The sequence below is a fragment of the Marmota marmota genome, unplaced genomic scaffold, assembly GCF_001458135.2.
Source record: "Marmota marmota marmota unplaced genomic scaffold, marMar, whole genome shotgun sequence".
Classification (NCBI taxonomy): domain Eukaryota; kingdom Metazoa; phylum Chordata; class Mammalia; order Rodentia; family Sciuridae; genus Marmota; species Marmota marmota.
Window position 1 is genome coordinate 4,719,940 of NW_026000224.1, and position 16,197 is coordinate 4,736,136.

At 46.9% G+C, this 16,197-nt stretch overlaps 1 long non-coding RNA gene across 1 annotated transcript in view; it reads right to left on the minus strand.

The window, feature by feature from the left end:
* Positions 1 to 2,014: 2,014 nt before the first annotated feature.
* The window catches only part of LOC125613242, a 75,614-nt gene continuing 61,431 nt past the window's right edge, over positions 2,015 to 16,197 (minus strand). Inside the window, exons 2-3 of the long non-coding RNA XR_007343755.1 lie at positions 3,457 to 3,555; positions 2,015 to 3,165 (exon numbers count right to left, since the gene is read on the minus strand). This is a non-coding gene — a long non-coding RNA (uncharacterized LOC125613242). The remainder of the gene's footprint in view (positions 3,166 to 3,456; positions 3,556 to 16,197) is intronic.

A 16,197-nucleotide genomic window follows, 5' to 3' on the forward strand; every position in this document is an offset into this window, starting at 1 on the left:
AAAAAAAAAAAAAAAAAAAAAAAAAGTCAATCCCAAACATAGCTGGAAAGCAAGAACACACAATCCGTCAAACCAAGTCAGTAAGGTCACCAACAGCTGAAGAGGGTGGGGTCACAGCAGTCACAGGGTTCCTGAGCCCCAGAGCAGGCAGGGAGAAGGCCGGGTAGACTCCATCAACAAACCTCAGGACCGCATGGCTTCCAAGCAGCCTCACTACCTCCAAGAATGTTTATGGACGTACACGAAGATCTGGCAGCAAGCAAGGCAGAAAATCCCAGGGAAATCTAAATGAATTCCTAATGCTGTACTGGAAAAGAACAGTCTGTTCAATGACTTTAGCTGTAACCTTCAAAAGAACAAAAATGAAGAGCAAACTAAAACCAAAATGAACAGAAGAAAGAAAATAACGAAGACCACAGGAGACATCAGTGAAGCACAGAATATAAAAACAACAATAAAAACCAGTGAAACCAGAATCTGGCTCATTGAGGGAAAAAAAAAATCAGTAAAACTAATAAACCTCAGACTGATGAAGAAAAGAAATTAGCAACATGCAGAACAAGAGAGGCGACATCATTACAGACCCCACAAACTAAAAACAGCTTCACACCAATTGAGTCCAAAGCTTATGGTTCTCTATGGGGACGGATGAGCTTGCAGGGGACACTTGGCTCTGTATACAGGTGCATGTGGGCCTTCACCCTGCAGGCATCCAGTTGTGGGGGCCAGGGACCCTGCTGCACAGCCTGCCAGGCCAGGAAGAGCCCCATGGCCTCCCGCGATGGGAATGGCAGCAGTGTTTGTGCATCCCCCAGAGTACCACCCTCCACAGCCACAGTCCAACAAAGTGCCTTGTTCCAACCAGGACAAAGCTGCAGGCTGTGGCAGTCTCAGTTCCAGGGCCCATTCAGCAGCACTGGAGCTGTGGAGGGATCCTCTGCAGGAGACCCTGTGGGGCCTTTGGGGTCAGGGACCGCAGTAGCAGCTCCTCCCTGGCAGTGGGGGGCTGGGAGTTGTCCTAAAAGCCTGTTCCCACAGGATGGGGATATGCCCTGCACCAGGACTGAGCTGACACACGCTGCTACTCCTCTACATCAGGAGTACATGGCTCCAGGAAGCCTGAGGACCACAGGGTAGCATCTCTCAAGCTCCTGGTCCTTACATATCTACAGCTGCTGCCTCGGTGTCAGGGCACCCAAGGTGGAATTCCCAGAAGGGGCCAGCTGTCAGGGGAGCTGAGGGGACTCCAGTGAATCTAGCTGGGACCGAGTTGGATCCACAGGCCAACAGGAAGTGAGTGTGAGCCACCCACACTGTGGAGTGCTGGGACTTTCTGCTACTGAAGAGGGCGTGTCTAGAGCTACTTACCAACAGGACCACATCTGTGGGAAAGGCTGGTGGAAGACACAGCCACCAGCCCATCATCCACCTCCAGCATAAGGCAGAGACCCAACCAGCAGGGCTGCAGCCCGGGGAGATGGGCAGGTGGTGCAGAGGCGAGGGTGGGCACCAAACACCAGAGCTCCATCAGCCACCCATGATTCTCTTGGCTGTGTCACCTGTATCCTCACATAGGAAAAGTGAACCAGCATGTGGCAGACTTGCTAAGGCAGCACAGGCTGCATCTGCATCCCTGCTTAGTATATGGCTGCAGAGTGAAGTGGGCTGCAGGGGAGGAACAGAGTCCATGGTGCTAGATGGGTGCTAGCAGCCAGGGAACACTCATCTTGGCATAAAAACAAGTCACTGGACAACCTGAGGGCAAGAGAAGGGGGAGGGTGGATGAGCAGACAGCAGTGGACTCCGGCATGTCTCTGCTGTGGCCACCCCACACTTCTGAACCACCTCCCTACACGTGCGTGACAGCTCCCTGTGTAGCCAGTGACCCTACCCAGAACATAAAACAGTCTGAACAAGACAAAAGATTTTTCCAACACCCCTGACAGTTAGAGCAGGAACAGTCCCCTACTCTCCCCACCCCAACCCCACATCCTGCCACCCAATAGCCCTGCGTAGCAGCAAGCACGAAGGAGGGCCCTGCCACCATCACAGGCCTTCTGTCCTGTTGGGCCTGCCCTGCAGGGGGCTGAGGGGTGGGAATGCTTCACCCAGGCCTGTCAGAAGGCTACACAGTGCCCTCTATCCTTTTTAACAGATGAGCTTAAATGACCCAGAGTTCCAATCAAGAATCCAAATTCCTTGAACAAATATGTAACTGCCCCATGCTAGATGCAGGGTATTTACTGAAGAGCTTGCTTGTCTCTGCTGAATCAAAGAGAAAACAGATAATAAGAGGAGGAAAAAAAAAAAAAAACTGTCTTATATCCCCTCCCCTCCAAAACCCTTCACAAACTCCTGAGGTCCCAAGAAAAGAGCAGCAGTTCCTGCCCAAGTGACCTTGTGCAACAGCAGGAGATCAACACTATCTTCTGAGCCTATCAAATCATTAAGAAAGTGCTAGAACCCTGTATAAGAGCTTCAAGCTGCCATTGAGTGAGACAGAAGAAAAGAGACTGGCGGAAGACCACAGGCAGCCGTGGCTACAATTATCCCTGTGAAATTTGGACAATTTTTATCAGATCTTTTCTGAAGTAAGAAATAACAACATATTTTGCATAATACCCACTTCCTTTCCACAAGACAAATGAAACACCTCTTTCCAGGAAGCAAAAACAAAACACTGGCACCAGGAGGGGTAAATGCCATAACCTTGCTCTCAAACACTTGCTGCAGCTCTGTGCTCCCAGGAGCACCCAGGACTTGGGTACACTCAGATGAGCGGGCCCTGCTGGTACTGGAGCCCCTGTGTTCCCAGGAGGGCCTCAGGACTTGGATGCTTCCATTGTGGTATCAGGGAAGAGAACAGGGAAAGGTCTGCACAGTGAAGCTTGTATCCTACTCACCATATCTCACCAGGTCTCAGCTCTGAGGGTGCAGATTTTCCCCCTGCACCTAACAGTGGAGCCACAGCATCCGGATTCCACGCACGAGACAGCTTTGAAATCACATGGACAGCCAGCCCACCATTAGGAAAGCTCAGCTGTGAGGCTGGGCACTTAGCTCAGTCACGTCCTCATGCCTGGGTGGGCTCCGCTGGGCACAGTCAACAGCCAGCCAACACCTCAGGTGGACCTCGATCACCATGATGCCTTCATTGCTTCTCAGCTACATACAAAAACAGACGCCACATTTCCAGGTTTACACGCGCCTCTATCTGACTGGAAAAGTATCTGCCTACAGCGCTGGTTGGCCTTCAGGCCTGCTTGGCCTCCTCGCATCAACGTTCAGCCCACTGAGCCCTCTCCAGCCACCCCTGGGCCCTCTGGCGGCTGAACTGTGGGCCTTGTCCCAGTACCCCCACCTGGGGCAGAGAGCCCCATCACATGAGGAAATGCTTAAGCATGAGCACCCCAAAGAACAAATACAGGGAACAGGAGCAGCTGGATCACACAGTACCTGAGCCGTCCCCATGGTGCTGGGCTGGGTGCAGCAGAGGGAGTCACCGTTGGAATGGGATGCGCAGTGCTACGGCTGAGCCTCGGGCGGCAGGAAAGCCTATGATGAGGATGGATAGAAATGGGGAAAATGTGATAAAAAGGGTCAACAACCTCCCCCATGGAGAAAAAACATGGATTGTACAAAGAACTCATGAGACTAAGCAATAGTTAGATCACCTGAGAACAGAAATACAGCAAGAACTAGACAGGCACAGAGAGCCCCACATAACAGTGCCATCAGGTGTTCTTAAGCACAACCTCAGAATTGTGCACTAAGTGCTTACAATGTGCATATTATGAAAGGCACTGTCTCAGTTTTACAGCGGGGTTGGACACAATGACAGACAGGGTTAGCAACTCCAAAATATTGAATCAGAGAGAAACAGTGAAACCCTACTTTACATCAGGAGCTATAATTCCTTACACAACCAGATGATAAGACAGTGTTTGTGTGTGTAGGCTGGCTCAGCAAAGAAACAGGCCAACTCTGAAAAAGAGGAGCCAAGGAATAATAGCTGATTGTTTTCTTTCCAGGAAAAAGTTGTGGGGAATAGAGTTATAGACCTAGAGTACACTGAGGGTAGCACTGATTTCAAGAGGTGCTAATGCATATCTTTCAATAATTATCAAATTCTCTGCTTAGATTTTCATTTAAGGCTAATACATGAAATTATTATTACTCCAAAACCTGATTAGATAAAATAGGAACACTGGTTTCATGAGGAGATCAGCACGTTGACAACAGCATACTGGAGACACACTGCCCTGTTCCAAGTTCAGCTCCTATGATCACAAACACTCTCCCACACAGACTTCATGTGGCCCTGAAAAACCACTACCACCCTGTACCAATTTTTACAGAAGTTCATGAGTGCTGGGTGGTATACTGTAGCGTGTAATGTCTTATGAAAGTTGTGTTCTGTCACCAAATTCTTTGAACAAGCATCAGTTGGATGTCAGGTTGCTGAATGCTGAGGAGTTACTTTCAAATGTGCAACCACATTTGAAAGAATGCTAGCTTTTTATCTTAGCAAGCACATTTGTGAAGTCATCATCATAAAGTGATATACAAATTAAGAGTCCACCACTTGCTTCTTATAACCAGTCAGCCAGTCTGCTGTAGTCTCCCATCTAAATCACAGACTCGAATCCAATGCAGGTGCCCACAGATAAAGCCCCCTACCCTCCAGATCAGACACTCTGCCAAACCCACTTAGTTCACTTGTTACGTCCACATTTCTCCCATCAGTGTACACAGAACTACTTAAAGGCTTGTTGCCACCTCGAGGAATCACCATTGACCCTACCAGTCCTGCACTGTTGGGCCCTGGGATGTTTCCAGTCTCCCCAATTTACTTGGCACAGTGAGGACAGTTTTGCAAGCTCCTCAAGTCTGTAAAGAATATACTCCTAGAAGCAGAATTATTGAGTCAGAGAATATGCACATTATTAATCTGATCTGCTGCCAAGGTATCTGTCTCAATTTACGCTGTCACATACTACCAATCTGTGCTTTTGCCTCTGGTGGACAAAGGAAGCTTCCTATTGCTTTCACAGAGTCTGAGGATCTTTCCGTGCACTGGGCAACTGTATTTCTGAGTAAACCGTGCTTCTTAGTTTTTCTTTTAGGGGCCCATTTTTCATTACTTCCTGGGATCTCTTCACAGATGCCAGAGCTCTCACCTCCATCCGCTGCGGATGTCTTCAGTTCTCCCCTCCTCTGCCGAATGCCTGAAGAGTCCCACAACAATTTAGAAGGGTTTAATGTTTATGTTTAAACCTACCAATGACTTCATTAATAATTTTATAGGTTAAAAAGATCTTCCCAATTCCACAATTTAACAACAGTCACTAGTATGGCAATACGTAAAAATGTGGATGTGTAACCGATGTGATTCTGCAATCTGTACACGGGGTAAAAATGGGAGTTCATAACCCCCTTGAATCAAATGTATGAAATATAATAAGTCAAGAGCTTTGTAATGTTTTGAACAACCAATAATAAAAATAAATAAATAAATAAATAAAATAAAAAGCACAGGAGCCTGTAGTATGTGTGAGGAAAGGCTAATGAAACACGCTGTGAAGATAAAGCTGAAGGCAAAATGCAAAATGCATGGTGTTCAAAAGTATCTTGCAAGAGCTCTGAAAACATTCATATACTTTGACTCAGTAAACCTACTTCAGAGACTCCATCCTGAGAAACTTTTAAGCTCAAAGCTATTCAGTAGTCAAATAGTATGAATAACCTAAATTGAAGATTAATGACTAAATTATGTTCCTTTAATAACTGACTATTATTTAACCATTAAAAATGTTTACCAAAAGTCTTTAATACCATTGGGAAAAGATGATGTCAACATATCTATGGAAAAAATTATTGTACAAAATTGCCCAAAGTTATCTTATAGATGCTTAAAAAATAAAGTGAATTACGTGAAAAAAGAAACTTGCACCAAAAGGTTGATAATGATTATTGAAGGTTGTGTATGAAACTGTGGATGCTCTGATTTCTTGTTTCCAATTTCCACATATTTGAAGCTTTCTACAACAAATAAACATAACTCTAATAAAGAATAAAAAAGAATATCATGCTAATTTTTTTAAACTTAATAATTTTAAAATGTTGAGTTATGAAATGGAAATTAATTTTATTTTTTTTCCAATGGGTAACCAATTATCCCAGATTTACTGGAATCCAGATTTTCCAAACTTGAAAATGCTTCCCATATAAAGCATTTGTGTACACAATGATGAACAGCCTGCAGCACTAGTGTTTCCCGGTATCCCAGCAACCTACAATTCAGAGACTCTTCAAAACTCTTCATGGGACAACAGTATGAATTTTATTCTTGCATGTTAACTTTATCACCCTTTTAATCAACTCCCCTTCTTCTGCCTTTATGGTTGCTTCAAATAAGAAAGAATTTTTCTGGGAAGTATTCAGTCAACACACACACACACACACACGTGAACACACATACAGAGACACACATGCACAAATACAGGCATTCATGTACAAAAACAGGCATGCACAAATACATACATGTAGACATACAGACACATGCACAAATACCTAAACACAAACACATAGATACACATGCATGAACACATGTACAGAGACACACAAAGACACAAATACATACACGCACACATATACATGTATGCACACACACACACACACACACATGGGCACACACATGCTCCCCTCAGTGGACTTCACATGCCTCACCAAACCAAGTGCTGCGTGCCCCTTTTCCAGGGATTCTCTCATGGCTTTGCTCCTACAAACCTTATGCATTCCAAGGTATTTTGTGGGGCTTGTCTCTGAGAATGGAACTCATTTCTACATGACTTTAGCACACACAATACACGTAGTGATTTTGCTGATCTTGTGTTAGGAACGTTCTGGTTTATCAAGTAGATTTTGTATAGTCTCTTTCTCGTCCACTGAAAATAAGTCTTTTGATTTCCAATACCCTACCTCACGTTTTCCCAAAATAATACATGAACTGGAATGATGTGGAGTGACGGTTGTTCTGGCATTTCCCAATTACTGCACGTTTGTTGCGGAGCTCCTCACTGTATGCTTGTCCATACAAAGCATACAAAGGCGCTTCCAAAGGCGCTTCCCACAGAGGCTCTGTCCCCAGAATGATATCAGAAGTGGCTGCTGTTCTGCTTCAAGGTCTGCAGTACCCATCGACATAACCGTGGGTGTCTGTTCCACCCTGACATGCTCCCTGCACACACTGCCGCAACAGGGACACTACTGTTGAAATGACATTGCACCAATGGAGCAAACCCACAGGCTCATATTTCGCATCTGCCTGGATTCAATTTGCTCATATTTCCTATCTAAATTCTTAAAATGAGCCTTTTTCTGCTATTTTTACCAAGTCTGGGAATCAATCATTAAAAGAAAGTGATGTCCATCCATTCTGGGATGGTTTGGATTAACATAAAACTATCAGCTCCTGTCTTTGAAATATCTGGCCAGTGCCTTTTGTCAAGACAGATCTATGATAACTTTTATCCACAGTTACTGGTCCATTCAAGTTCTCCACCTTCAGTTTTAAATCAGCTTGTATTGTTTGTATTCATCAAGAAAACCCATCATTTCACCTTGATTTTCAAATATCTTGCAAAAACTCCAACAGATTATTTAAGGTTTTGATAAAATTCTTTTAATTCTTATTCCCTGGGGTTCCTGCAGTCTGAAGGCATTTGCCTGAATATTGGGCAATTGTGTACACCGAAGAACTGAGACAAGTGATTCTAGTTTCCCAGGAACCACATTAGAGGTCCTTGTTTCACAGGAGCACCTACATTTTGAGAAAAAGAGATTCCCTGATATAGGTGTAAGCACATAAACAGGCTTTTGGAAGCACTACTACCCTGCATCGACACATTCAGGATGGGAGCTGCCACAGCTGTATTAGTATGACTACTAGTGAGTGGACCTTCAATTCAGTTTTCCCTGAACTCCAAAACTGAACATCATAATTTTAATCTGATTTTTCAATGACTTTTAAAAACTTAGCTTCTTCAAACTTCTGATTGCTAATCTGTCACCCCCTCCTTATCAAAGTTCCTTAGCACACCAAGGCTAGGACCCATGGTCGATTTAATTCCCTGGTTTCTATCTGATTAGTTTACAACATGCTACTCTATAATTATAGAGTTAATTGAAGTGTCACAGGCATCTCACTCTCAGCAACATAAATCATTCCACAAACCACCCTCTCTAATGACACAGCATCTTCTCTGCCATGAACTGTCACACCTGGTTTCTCCACACTGAGTGGGTCACTCTCCTCAGCCTCTGGCTCCCTGTGGGAAGAACCGCTGGCTGGATCGCTGACCCACCGGAGCAGCAGATGTGGTGCAGGATCCCAGAAGGCAAAGGCTTCCCGTGGACCACGGCCACCAAAGCCAGTCCTCTCCCCTCCTCCTGGGCATGTAAATGGCATATCCCGGAGGAGCACACACCTTCCGCTGGCGTGAGGCCACATGGAAGGCTGGGGTTTTCGCCTACAAGTGGCTTTCAGACTCCAACATCAACTTTTCCCTGGGTCTCCTGGGGACCCACCCTGCAGATTTCAGACTTCTGGCATGTGGGATCACAGTAACCATTTCTTCATAAAAAATTTCTCAACAGAGATGCAGGAATAGATAACGCATCCTGCTGGCCCCTGGTCCCCCTTCTCCAGAGAATCTTGACTGGTGCAGATTTTGGTAGACATCTGGAAGCCACCACCTTGTGACCCTCAGGAACCCCAGCGCAATTACATTATGCTAGCTGATAAGTAATGAAAAAATCAACTCTCCTGCTTAACATTAAGGCCATTTACAGGCTCACAGGACTACTAAGTCCAGAACCCCATGGTCAGTTTATTCTGTGACTCAGTGATCTGCTTGGTTTGTTTCCACCTTCCCCCCCTCAGACTGAGGCTTCATCCAAATTTTTATTTCAACTCACAATGGCATAAGGTCTGGCTGGGACTCATATTCCTGAAGAGGAGACCTCTTTCCCAGAGGTACTTCCAGTTTCAAGGCATGGACTAGGTCACATGCCCCACAGCAGATCACGCAGACATCTTCCTCCACCTGCAGGGGACATGGTGGCACAGCTGTGGACCATCCATGGGAACTGAGAAGCTGCACCAAACCACGAAGCCTGGGAGGCCACCACAGGGTCTACCAGGTAGCGTCACGTCCACCTGCTCTGCAGAGCTCTTCTATTCCACAGATGTTTCAGCCGGAGACCTCACTCACGGCCGCCTCTGGATGTCAGCATTGGCAAAGGTGACCTCACCTGTTACTTCCAACACAGGGTCCTAGGGGCCCTAGGAAGCACAGCTACACCACGGATAGGGAAGCACCTAGATGGGAACTGGGCTCCGCACACAACCTGGTGGGAAGAACACCACAATAACACAAAGGAATTAAGCCACAAATCACTAGGAGCTGCTGTTCTTCCTTTTTATAGTTGATGATCCTATTGAAAAATAGCAATAGAACTTGATAAAAGTTAGGAGAACTTGCACTGTGGCATAAGCAAGGATCATAAAAAAACAATTTTCAGGGCAATAAAGTTTCATTTACAGAATGTACTTCAAAAAGTGGTGATGGGCTATATGTGAAACCCAATTACCAGAGGATCAGGCATTTACAGCTTCCTATCTGCAATTGTTTCATAATCCTGGAATTGCCATTAGCACAGATGTGTAATGATGTGTACCAGATAAACTTCTCCATATTTTGCTTAATATTTTAACTAATGACTAAAAAGATAATAAATAGCATTTCCATATAAAACGTATTTGAGCAATATTAAATTGTCAAATGTTGTGAAGAATCAGTAAAACTGGAGGAATCAAAAGCCAGAGGAGGCCTGCAAAGATTGGAAATGCAGACAGTCACCGGCCTGCAAGTCCTGGGGTGAGGTGCACGTTCCCAAGAGAAGACTACAAGGGGACCTGACACATGGAGCCCTCTTGCAGGTCACGAAAGGTCGATAAAAAGGGCCTGGAAGTAAATCAAGCTCAAGCCCCAGTTCAATGGCAGACTGACCCATGGGGAGGAAGTTTCCACACAAATTGTCAGCAGCCGTCTCAGTCCCAGGTCCAAGGACCTCACCCAGACCTCATGAGCCACACACCTGGAAAGGCAGATGCACAAACAACCACACCCACAGAGAACGGCAGGCCCGGTGCCGCCGGTATACACAGCACTCCCGCCTCACCTGCAGAATCAGGGGAGAGTGAACAGCCAGTCCACACACTTCTCTCACTGAGGGAAAAGTTCACTCCATTGCTATTAATTCCAGCCAAGTTGACGCCTATCAACAGCTTTTCACTTATTAAAAAAAGACATTTCAGCTATAATTTTGTTTTTTCACCAATGCCACACTGTCAAGTAACTACTTGAAGCTAGGCAGCAGTGTATAAAAAGGCAAAGAGAGCACCTAAGATATCACAACTATAAGAAAGAGCATCCAAAAGCTGAGAGGGAGAGAGGGAGGGAGAGCAAGCCCTTAGTTCACGGGGAAAACGGCAAACAGCAAGTACACAGAGATGGGGACCGTGTCGGTAATCTACTGCTTGGGCCTCTAATGGGGTAGGGGTGAGGGTGGCAGAGATTTAAATGGAGACAAGAGTCTTCCTTAGCCCTGGCCAGAGAAGAGCAAATCCCTTAGCAGAGAAGGACACTGCACAGCCCTGCTCCCCAGGAGCGCCCAGGTCACCAGAGATCCTCACCAGGGAAGAAAGCTCAAACAAGAAGCCTGTGGTGGCTCTGCCCTCTGAACAAGCTGGAAGTTCTTTGAGCCACAACTCCTGAGTCTCCATCTACAGTAGGTGACCCGAGGTTCACTGTACACGCCCTGGGATTCGAGGCCTCCACTCCAGGGAAAAATCAGAGTTCACACATCTCAACCAATCAGCTGTGTTCCTGTCTTCTCTTCCAGTCCATTCATTCCTGTCTCTATGTCATCTTCAATGACAATAGTGTAATATTTATTCTTTATGTATTATTTTCTAACTTGTAGAACCTCTTAACTAAGAAGATTGAGCTATATTTTAAATAGTGACTGAGCAGGAAAGTCTGCTGTTTCTCTCCACATAGGTCATGGGAAATAAAGCTGTTCAATCAATCGTCCTAAAGAATCAAGCCAGGTGCAATTCTATCATGGTGACTGCTACCTGGCACCTGAGAGTTCTAAGGCTCCACCATGCCCAATCATGATTTCTGTGAACTGTGTAAAAAGCAAGTGAGGGAAAGAAGGCAGAGGTCTGACTTGCAAACATGTGCTCCAAAAATTGTAGCATGAACCTTAGTACACAACTATGCAGCTAAAGTAATATTACACAAGCCCATGCACCCCTGCCACAGAGCATGGAGGCCTCTTCCTCAGTCGCCCTTTGGGGAACTGCCTCCCTCTGCACCCTTGGGAACTGCAGAGATTCTCACTGGGCCTCAATGCAGGCTGCCCTCAGGCCCTGGAGACCAGTTCAGTGATGGGCTCACTCCTCCTCCAAGAACAGTGGTCAGCATGGCTCTTGCTAGAAGGACTAGAGTGACTGTGGGGGCAGCATGGGCGGCAGCTGCCACAGGTACCACCCTCACCCCCACCCCATTAGAAACCAAGCCGTAGATCACCAGAGAGGCAGCCTCAACATCCTGGAGCAGGAAACAAGATGGAGTCCGAGACCCCAACCACAGGACATCATTGGAGCCTCTGGCCCTGCTTCCAACTACAAGACCCTACAAGCCCCCTCTATGTTTGTAAACCACAATGAGCAGAGTGTCTGCCACCAGCAACCAAGTACGTCCTAAAGAATCAAGCCAGGTACAATTCTATCACGGTGACTGTTACCAGGCACCTGAGAGTTCTAAAAGCTCCACCATGCCCAATCTTCAGGGGGTTTCCAAATGGTCTTGGCACACAGAGGACTAGCAGGGAACACTAACCAACCAAGCTGAATTCCCTATTGGTCTCATCTTCCCTAGAAGCAAAATTGTAAGTGTTGGTTATGTTCCCAGCCTGACCCACATTCGAACAAACTTAGCCTGTGGTCCACAGAACATTAGGCCCTACAGCCATGTAGCACAGCACAGTTCTTCCATAGGCTTAGAAACCATAGGCCACTTGACGCTCAAAACAGCTAACACTAAGGACATTCCCAAACACAATCCATGGCAAGTGGGCACCACCTGTGCTAGTGTGCACTGGAGGTCCCCAGAGAGGTGAAAGTCTGGGAGACGCACAGTGTAACAGCAACAGCTGTGAGCAGTTCCCGGAAGAGGCCACTTAGGAATGGCCTCCCAGGACAAAAATCTGCCCTGCCAGAAGAGAAGAAATGTAAGAGCTTGGGGAAGAGCAGGCAGGCCAGAGGAGTCGCCCTTTCTCAAATCCCCACTGCTTATGGAACCCGCCTTTACTCTTCCTGGCATGATGAAAGGGAGAAAAGCAACTCCCCTTAGACACCAACAGGTTGCTTGGGGGAGCAAGCCAGGTACGATTCTATCATGGTGACTGTTACCAGGCACCTGAGAGTTCTAAGGCTCCACCATGCCCAACTGGGTCCATATCTGTAGCCCTTGAAAAAGGAGGATGAGCTGGTAGAACCAGAGCCCTTTTGGTGGCATAAGCAGAATTGGAATGAAAAAAAAAAAAAAAAAAAGACCTAAGTAAGTTTCAAGTATCTTGGGAGAAAAAGAATAATCAACTTTCTCCACATGTTCTCATGCTCCTAATGAAAACACAGGCAGTCAAGCCAGTGCTCATTTCCTCGAATGAGCACAATTTGGAAACGACAGCACGAACTGTGGTATGCTACTGTTTCTTCTGCCACCTGGCAAGACCTGGAGACAGAGCAGTGACATCGGGTCAGCTACTGCCACGAGCAGTTGGGCTTGCAAGGAGAGCCAGCTCACTGGTGACCACACTGGAGGCTGATCTCAACCCTAGTAAGATGAAGAGGAAGCACAGCCTTTAAAATCTCAGAACTGCTAAACTGAAAGAGGCTTCAGGAACTGCTCCCGACAGGCAGCCCCGGGGTATGATGATCCACGGCCAGATACATCTGGGACATCCCCTTTGGTGGCCACAGATCTGGGCAAGAACCCCTTGCACTCACAGGGGTAACACACAGGCATGTCGTCACCTAGCACACAGGACACTCAGTCTGGTCCTCTTGCTGTCATTTAAGTTGACGACACATGCCTCATCCTAACCTATAGGAACAAAGATGAAACTCACGCTGGGCTCAGGCCGAATATCCAGTCTGAAAGCCCTGAGTGCCAGCAATGCACGCCTACTGGTGTTAGTTACATGTTAATTTCTGATCAATAGTGCAGCACAAATTAAATGTGCTTATTCCTCATGCTTATAACTTCAGCATAAGTATCAGAAAATCAAGGACCATGTATTTCTCTAGCTCAGACAGAAAGCAGCCCCAGGGCCCAAGCATTTCTTCCAGGGAAGGCTGCATATTGAACAGCTCTTAACGCCAGTTGGGTCTCCTGGTTTCCGTTTTATGAAGCACACAGTCCTCCAGAGCACCTTCCCCATGGAGCCCGCACCCAACTCCCCCGACCCCAGGGGCCGCTGAAATGGGGATGTCTGGGAGATCACTTCACTGTCAATTGGAAACACTGCACTGCATGAGAGACTTTTGTTAAATATGCAATTCTCAGCTGCACTTGTCACAAAAAAAGTAACCATGTGAGATGACGAATGTGTGCTTCTCTATAGTAACCACTTCCCTCTGTTCCCATAACATAATGTAAACGTCAATGTACAAAATCAAATGTGTTCAGAAAATTAAATACTGGATAAAAGACTATATATACAGCAGTTAACAGAAGTGAATCAGGGCTGGGGAGTAGTTTCATGGTAGAGCGTATACTGGGACTGAGTTCAATCTCCAGCTCCACACACACCACGAAAAATGAAATTATATTAAATTAATCAGACAAAGGATTTACATACAAGGGAAAAAACCATGAGTACAAACAGAATAAGAAAAATATAGTAATTCTAGGAAGAAAGGCAGAGGTCATATATGAGAGCTCCAGGCTGGGAGAAGAGAAATGGCAGGCTGACAAGGAAGAGGGGGCATCGAAACAGCTCTGGGATGACTACGCAGGGCACATTCCCAGTGTGAGCCCCCATCAGGAACAGCAAGTGCTGGGAAAAAGCCAGGAGGAGAAAAGAAGACCACTTTGGCTCAGGAAGACCCAGGACAGCAGACTGAGCTCAGTGCACTGGGACCCTGGAAGGCTTCTTGACACTGAGGTCAGACCAGAGCCACACAATGGAGGTCCCCTGAGGCCCTTGCACAGGACAGAACACGGTCACTGTCAGCAAGGCAGTGAATGAAAGCCTGATCCAGGTAGATCAATAAGGAAAATGGGCAGGTTTAGAAGAGAATGCACAGAGGGAGGGCTGGGCCAAGGAACCAAGCAGATCTGGGAGGTTGTGGTACATGTGACATCAGAGAGTGCAGATGCCATCACTTGCCATACTCCTTCCTGTTATCGAGATCATGATGGGGGACAAAGGCCGGGCCAAGCCCAACCCCCCCAGCCATTACAGGCAGAGCACCCGCACCCGACTCGTGCATAGTAACACAGCTCAGAACACACACCTCCAACCTTGACAGGAAACAGGAGGGTGAATGCAAGCCATGCACTCATACTGTGAGCATGGAGCTAGAAACCAGAGATCCAAAGGTTAGGGGATGTCCACAGGCCACCAAAACCATGCTTCACTCTGACTGCCCTGCCCAAAAGCCTCCTGGGAGCTCCTCTCACCTCCACATTCTCTCCAGCCTCCCCCTGCCTCCTCTCACCTTACTTACACCCCATCAAATATTAAAAGCCCAATAATGCCCACCTTCTCTGTTATCACTCTAACTCCTCGGCCCCACACAGTTCTCTTTGTTCTGGACTACATGTGTTAAGTGACAGCACATCCAGACACAATACATCAGAAGGCTGCACACCCAGATGCAGCACACTGAGATGATGCAGCACACCTGGACAGTGCTGCCCATCTGAAAAACACAGCACACCTGGACAATGCATCACACCCAGATGCAGCACACCTGGACAACACAGCATACCTGGACAACACAGCATACCTGGACAACACAGCATACCAGACAATGCAACACATCTGAATAATGCAGCACACCTGGATAATGCAACACATGGGATAATGCAGCACACCCAGATGCAGCACATCCAGACAACACAGCACACCTGGGACAATTCAGCACAGCTGGATAATGCAGCACACCCAGATGTAGCACACCTGGACAATGCAGCATACCTGGACAACACTGCACACGTGGACAATGCAGCATATCTGAACAACACTCTACACCTGGACAATGCCACACACTTGGAAAACACAGAACACCTGGACAATGCAACACTTCTGGATAATGTGGCATACCTAGACAATTCATCACACTCAGGTGCAGCACACCTGGACAAGGCAACACACCCAGACGCAGCATACCCAGACAATGCGGCATACCTGGACAATGCATCACACCTGGATGATGGGGCACCCAGATGATGCTGCATAGCTGGACAACACTGCACACCTGGATAATGCATCATACCCAAATGCAGTGCATCTGGCTATAGCAACCTGGACAATGCAGCACACCTGGACAACACTACACACCTGAACAATGCAGCGCATCTAGACAATACAGCCACATCCAGATACAGTACACCCAAACAGTGCAGCACACCTGGACAACACAGCACACCCAGATACAGCACATCTGGACAATGCAGTTCACCTGGAGAAACACAGTGCCTATTGCTGCCACAGCATCTCCTCTGCACTGCTGCAGGTGGCTCCCTGCTCGTGTGTCTCAGGGTGAAGGCTGGAAAGATCTTAGATGTCATGATGGTCTGTGCCCTTCCAAATGGCCAAAGACATAAAACAGACATCCTCCATCTCTGGTAGTAAAATACCATGGAAGGGACAGTGACTCTGGGAAATGTCCAAGGACTCTTGCCAGGCACATAACAGCAAGGTGGAAGGGAACCTTAGGAGCTAAGCTCTGAGAATGGCTGAGTTCCGTCCTTCCATAGTCTTCATCACAGAGTTGAACATGACATCAGTGCCAAAGAAACTGCACCTGTGTCAATGCTGGCATCTGAGTCGCCA